Source organism: Zalophus californianus, chromosome 14 (genome assembly GCF_009762305.2).
Source record: "Zalophus californianus isolate mZalCal1 chromosome 14, mZalCal1.pri.v2, whole genome shotgun sequence".
Lineage (NCBI taxonomy): Eukaryota > Metazoa > Chordata > Mammalia > Carnivora > Otariidae > Zalophus > Zalophus californianus.
In genome coordinates this window covers 83092090-83099433 of record NC_045608.1, presented here as the reverse complement: position 1 = coordinate 83099433, position 7344 = coordinate 83092090, and the positions used below count along the sequence as shown (strand labels likewise).

The 7344-nt window shown below is 39.4% G+C and overlaps 1 pseudogene; it reads right to left on the bottom strand.

Annotated features, from left to right (window-relative positions):
- Positions 1-5658: 5658 nt before the first annotated feature.
- On the bottom strand, positions 5659-6717 carry LOC113912393 (annotated as a pseudogene).
- Positions 6718-7344: the final 627 nt, after the last annotated feature.

Below are 7344 nucleotides of genomic sequence, written 5' to 3'. Positions count from 1 at the left end.
AGGTAGAGCATGAGAGTGGCCTCCAATTGCCCCAGTCTAGCTTATAGGTCAACTAGCAGTCACATCTTCTCATTGACCTCCCCCCATACATAGTCACTTGTTTCAGGGTCAGGTGTTCAGCCCTAATAGGATGAGTGCCACACCAACAGCTGTCTTTAAGTATTTTTCTGCTGGAGGATGCAAGATCTGACTTCAGTTCCCGAGAAGTCTGCTCTGTGACACTCTCTCTTGGCTTACTAGGGATACCACATGGTACTTTATCTGCTCAGATACCTCCAGCAGTGTCAGATCTATGGAGTCATGTGGCATGAGTGGAAAGACAGCTTATACAACAACTTAGAAATGCTGGAGATCGCTCTTTTTGCCCAGGGACTTCTGAGTCACCTGATAAATTCACGGGAATAATATTTTATATATAACATATGCCACCTCCAGAATCCAAAGAGGCCCAGCAAGCTTAAAGTAAGGTGTCACAAATGTGCAAGAATTGGCCCTGTACCTCAGAGAGATATAGGCATGACTCATACCATCAGAGCCTAAAAGTTGTTCTTGGTATGGCAGATCCTTTAGTCTTATTTCCCACCCTCTGGAATGCATGTGTCTTACTAAGGTACCCAGAATACTGTTTCCTGAATGGTGTGATCACAAAGAGCATGACTGCATTAATATAGTGACCAGTGTAATGTTCTGTAGGAAAAGAGGGTGGTAAAACCCCTTGTAGGCTATATTTTAACACAGTACGGAAGAGGAAACACAACTCGGGGAAGACAGAAAATGTGTACTGTTGCCTTTTTCACATTAGGAAACTTTATTAAAGTATAAAATATAGAAAAGTAAACAAATCAGAAGTTTTCACATTGGTAGGTTTTCAGAGTGGACACATGCTTATCACCAACAGTATGGCAAAACTGAACATTATCAGTGGTTTTCCAGTGATTACCTGCTCCACTACCCTGGTATCTAACACCATAGACTGGTTTTGCTTTTCTCAGTACTTGTTTGTATCTGTCTTCTTTTGTTTAATATTCTTTGTGAGATCGTCCATATTATTCTATGCAGTTGTAAATTATTCTCACTGCTTTAAAGGATTCCATTTATGAATATTAGTTTATTCATACAATTGTTTATGCACATTTGGATCTTCAATATGACACGGTTATAGTGCTTTTAAAAGAAACTTGTACATGAATTTTGTTAAATATTTGATTTTTTTTCTCTTGTGTATACCTAGGAGATAAATCATTAGGTGATAAGATTTGCAAATATATAGCTTTAGTTGATATTGCTAAGCCATTCTCAGTTGTGGGGCCCCAGTTTATACCTAATATATATAAAGCATTCCTTTTGATATACATCCTTCCAACACTACTGTCTTTCTTTTTTCACTTTTGGTAATGTTGATGGGTGTTTCGAGGTATCACAATTTGTGATTTTAATTTGTATTTCCTTGATAACTAATGACTTTAAGCACATGTTTGTATTTATTACCAATTGGAAACCCTATCTTGTGAAGAACTTGCCCAATTAGTGTTGCCCATTTTTTCAAATGGGTTGGCTGCATTTTTATTAGTCCATAGCTCTTTTTGTATTTGAATACGAATACTTTGTTGGCTGAGATTATTGCAACTATTATCTCTATGAGTCTTGACTTTTTAACTCTCTCCTTGATGTCTCTTCATGGCAGTTCCTAACTTTGATCAATAGCCACATACCCAGTGCCAGAGGCTGTGTTATTTGCATACCAATACCATATGTGACATACCAGCTGCAATTGAAGTACCGTCTGTTTAAGTTTATGATATTCCACAATTATCTGGCACAATTTTAGTTTTTCAGTGCCCAGACTGAGAACTAAATGTGGATTTTTAGAGCATACTACTATCATATCCTTTAATTTTTTTTTTTGATGGTGGCATTAGCCTGTTTAATTCATCCTAGTATGAGTTTGCTTGTGTGATGGAAGGAAAGAAGGATTTCGGGAAATTCCAATTGGTCTTCCCCCATCTTAATAGTTCTTAATTCACAAGTAAGAAAGAGTTAATGGAGTTCTTTTGCTATAATCTATACATTCCAATTATGCAATGAAAAATACTTACATGATGAGTACCTGGACATTTTGGAGTGTCTGAGAGAGATGTGTGCCAAAATACCATTCATCACCTGCCTGCTGTGTACTTTCACTCTGACTATCACGATGTCTCAGTTCTGCTTGTATCTGAATCCATTCAGACCTGGTACCCAACAGCTTTTGGTTCCTTCAATTAAAGCATTTGGGGTCTGATAATTGACTTAGATCTAGAAATGATTAATGGATCATTAATTACCCTTGCGGTGGCTGACCTCCACATTTTGCTATCCATTGCCTCTCTTCTCTGATTGTGTCAATGATATCCAAGCTGGTTTGCCACCTTCTAATCCCTAAGATCATTAATCTATTAGTCATTGCCCTAAATCCCTACAGGTCAAAAAACCCTGGCTGTCTCTCCAGTCTTGTTGCCTTTACCTTGCCTTGGTCAGTTAATTACCACCACTGGGCCTCTGCTGATCTAAAAAATCCTATTATACACAGCAACGATAGAGAGCCTAGTTCCACAACAGCCTTCCCTGCTATCAACTCTGGCATAAAGAAGGCAGTTATTACTTCTCCAAAGGTGTTGCTATATAACTTACCCAATAACCTGCTTTACTTACAGCTTTAACAACAGGAAGTGGCCTTATGTTACTCCTGGAGAACATAGGTGATAGGTATCCTGGTCTCACGTATTAAATCTTCTAACATCCCCACATCAACATCTGTGAGGCTTCTTTTATTTTTTACATTCTCAGCTATTCATTGTGGCTCCCACTATGTTCATCACAAAATTATCCCAGCAGCATATAAGGAATAGTTCCGGGTATTATTGACCAAATGTTAAATCTCAGATCACAAGAGTAGACAAGCATGTCAATAAATTCTCCCTTATCTGCCCTATAATCTCCCTTTCTGGTCCAATACATTCAAGATTTACTATAAACATATAATAACCCATTTCAAGATCTGAAAACCCTTTGGTAAATAGGTGGTGTCTTCCCATAGCAGAGAAGGAACTTACTAGCTTGGGCTTTGTTGAGACAAGCCCAAGTTATTCACCTGGAGATGATAATAAAATGAGAAAGATAAGGACAAATTTTAGGAGCCATTGGAAAGCACCCATCTCATGAAGGGGAGGGTTCAAGATAATCCAAGAGTTCAGGTTTATTCACCCAAATATCCCTGTCCCAAACTCAGCATCCCATTCTTCGGATCAAAGTCAAAGTCCTGACTTTGGCAAAGGACACCTACACTTGATCTTAGCCAAAAGGCCAAGAAGCAATGACAAAGGACACCTGCTGAGGTGGAACATTCAGTTTTTCTGCAACTTGGAAGCTATAGGAGGTAGTTGATCTGTTGAATTTATAATTACTATTTCCCCATTTCCTTCAAGTACCCCCACTGACAACTAAACCAATGCTTCACTTTCCACCTCTACCTTAACAAGTTCACCACCAGTTAAATGATAATTGTGAAATAATCACACATCAGGGGTTACATCTTCACACCTACCCTTAGTAATAGGGTCATTATTGAGCCTGATACCAATCAATCAGAGGACGAGTTCTAAAGTTCCCTCCAGAAGGTGTCCTTTCTAGAGCCAGATTTATAACCAGTTCTCTTAATCTGGGTTCCCACAAAAGCAGAGCCTGAGAAAATATCTTGAATGCAAGGATTTTAGGTTTGGAAGTAATCCCAAGCAAAGGAAAATAGTTGTAAAGAGGAAAACAAGGAAGGTGGGACAGTTAATACAAAGATGAAATGTCGACCTGATCACCACTGTGGACAAATGGATTATATCTTGCTGACAACTTTCTTTTTTGTTTGTTTGTTTGTTTGTTTAAAAAGCCTTTATTCATTTTGATCTCAATGTCAACTTCTCACCTAATCATAAATTCGAACAGGATTCACTGCCTTAAAGACACTGCGCCTACAGATTTTGACAACAACTTAAAATGAAAATTTCCCTTGTTCCCTAAGGTTGCATGTTGAAATAATAAACAGTCCCTTGCAATAACCAACTTTGGTACTTGGCCTAGGTTTAAGGTCAAATAGCAAAACAGGAGCAAAAAGGAGGCCAAGTGCATTGTAACTTGATAGCCAGCAAGTACAAACATCATTGAATAAAGAAAGTTGCAGGCACCAAATAAACAAAAGGCAGGTTTATCAGCATAAAAAAATTTGCATCTGGTTGAAGGTGAAAACTACTCCGCTTGTGAACATGTATGCCAAATCTAGAGGCTAATGTGGAACCACAGAAAACAAACTTAAAAACCTTAAATCCAATTGCACTGAATGTAAAATTCAAAACTTGGGTTTACCCAGGAAATTCTCCCAAATCTAGGGCTAAAACTGCTTTTTGATGCACCAGGAAGATGTTTTAATGACTTAGCCACTTAGATTTGCACTGACATACATAAAATTTAAAATATACTTTTCCCTACTACTCCTTCCTATGTCCGAATCTGGGTATGCTTAACTACCCAGCTCATGCACTAATGAATTAAAAATGGTGAAATCTACTACCATGACTTTTTCTAAGAACTCACATCACATTAACAGTTAACACCCAATATAGCTTCCTAAAAATGCCCCAGTAGAAAACATTTTGTTCAGTTTGGTGCTTGCTGTGACAATACCAACAGAATACAACTAATTCCCTCAGCCACTACTTCAAATACCTCAATCTAACTTCTGCTCAAATTTTAACCTCATACTATCTGCCAAAATGCTTGTTAAAATTAAACTGCTTTTTTAAACTGCAGCTCCTATACACAAGTTTAACAGGGCCTTTTCCCTGGGTATATCTGGACATTTTAATCAAGAAAACAAAGTCATGGTACTATGATTAGCCAAAGCTCTTTCTAGCAGACCACTGATTCTGATTTAGCATATCTTTAATAAATGGCTTCCCAGAGACAGGAACAAAGCACAATCTTTTCTATTCATGAAAGGAGCTACCAACATGCTTTGTGCCAGAAAGGTGCACTTTTCCAAGACATAGTCCAGAAGATTCATGGTCTGCTAGAAAACTTCCACTAATGACAACCCTATGACAAGATCTCCAGATATACAGAAAAGAAACATTAAAGGTGTGATAGAAACCCCGTCTAGCAGGGAAATGAAGCCTTAGATAGTATACATCTAACAAAAATGGGGAGCAGGGGGACACTGTAGCTGGCTATTCATAAAGGACCACAGTTTCTCCCTATGGACCACTACTCTCTACAAAATAAACTGTGCCTTAATTATTGCTTATTTTAAATTACACCTCTACAGAGCTATTTAGTACCTGACACAGAAAAACAATCTCATAAGGAAGCATTTGAGGTTTAACATGAAATCATACAAATAAAATTTGTATAAACACAAATCCACATCGAGTCATAGCACACATAGCAGAAGACAAAGTAAAAACGAAGAAAGCTAATTGGCGGCTATATACAGTTGGACACAGTTGTGTCTTGTACACTAGAAAGCCTTTTACAAAATAATCATCTTAGATCAACAGAAGACCAGTCTTCAGTGTTGTCCTGCAACATGGGTTAACTTTAGCAATCTCCTCCTGTTTTCTCCAACGTCCTCCTTTAGTATGGCTGGTAATTGTTTTGGTGATTGCCACCCCCTCGAGACGCCTTGCGGTAAGTGCTCTGTTGCCCACTGTAGTCTGCACATCCCTGTCCGTATCCATAGTTCCCACAGTTAACCCAGTATGATCACCACCAGAGGCACTCTTGTAATTTCCATATCCTTGATCATAATAGCTATTAAATCCTTGTTCCAGTTTTGGCTCTGACCTTGTCCAGGACCCCTAGTACCACCTCGTCCACCAGCTGCAGCACCTATTCCTCCTTTTTGTTGCTGTTGCTGTCTGTATACCTCTTTGGGTTGTGCGACTTTGATTTCACACTTCCCAGAACCAATTTGCTGATTGCTGCTGTCTAACAATTTCTTTACTGGCCCTTCCTCTGTATATGTGATAAAACAAAATCCTCTTCTTTCATTTGTTTTTGTATCCATGGGAAGTTCAATATTTTCAATCTCTCCAAAGGCTCCAAAATACTCTTTAATTTGTTCTTCAGAAGTATCTGGGCTCAATCCACCCACACAAACCTTTTTGGGGGGTTCTTTCCCTTTTAAAGCTTTGGCCCTTTGGGGGTCTATCAATTTGCCATCCAATTTGTGTTCTTCCAGTTCCAAATCCTTATCAACACTAGCAGCATCTTTGAAAAGCACAAATCCAAATCCTCTTGATCTTCCAGTCACTGGATGTTTTAATCGTACAGTCTACAGCTTCCCCAAATCGAGACAGATACTCAGATCTTTCTTGCTTGTATCCCAGCCCAAGCCTCCAATAAACATTTTACCGTCATCCTGCTGATTCTTGCTAGCGTTGATCTTGGATCCCTCTGGAATTCCTCTACGTTGCTGTACTCGTTCGTGTCCCCCAAGGTGGCGGAGTAGTCGGCCATGGGGTGCTGGCGCGCAGTCCGGGACGCGGCAGCAGCGGCGGCGGAGTGCTGTCTGGAGCTGGATTTACCACGGCGGCGGAAGAGCTCTTGCTGACAACTTTCTAAAGAGTCTTGTAGAATACACCTCAGAGCTCGCCACCATAAAGACAGATTAGAAGAGCATTTATTAATCATATAACTAGATAACCCCCTTCAGCAAGAGTTGCCTCAAAGACGTTAATTCACTTATATTTCCATTTTGTGCAAGGTCATGATAACTGAGAGAGTACCTGCAGAGGTGTTCTGAGTGACATCTGCGGTATATACTGAAGTAGAAGGCTGCCAGTGTACAACTGCAGTTGGTTGGTTTTGGCAGCAATATTGTGGGTAAAATGGTGGGCTGAGAAAATATACGGTATACAGAGGTTACAATTTTGATTTCAAGTTTTGTTTGATTCTCTGGTCTTAATTGCTGACTTTTGCTCTTTTTTTTTCTTTTTGATTTATACGTTCTAAAGACCTTGTAGATGTGTTCATAGAAGTCTTTTTCACAAAAATATTATAGGGACGCCTGGGTGGCTCAGTCAGTTGAGCATCCAACTCTTGGTTTTGGCTCAGATCATAATCTCGTGGTCGTGAGATCTTGTCCCTCCTGAGTTCCATGCTCAGTGGAGACTCTGCTTGAGATTTTCTCCTTCTCCCTCTGCCCTTCCCCCTCTCCACTCTCTCTCTCAAATCATTATATATATATATATATATATATAGGCACCTAGGTGGCTCAGTTGGTTGAGCAGACTCTTGGTTTCTGCTCAGGTCTTGATC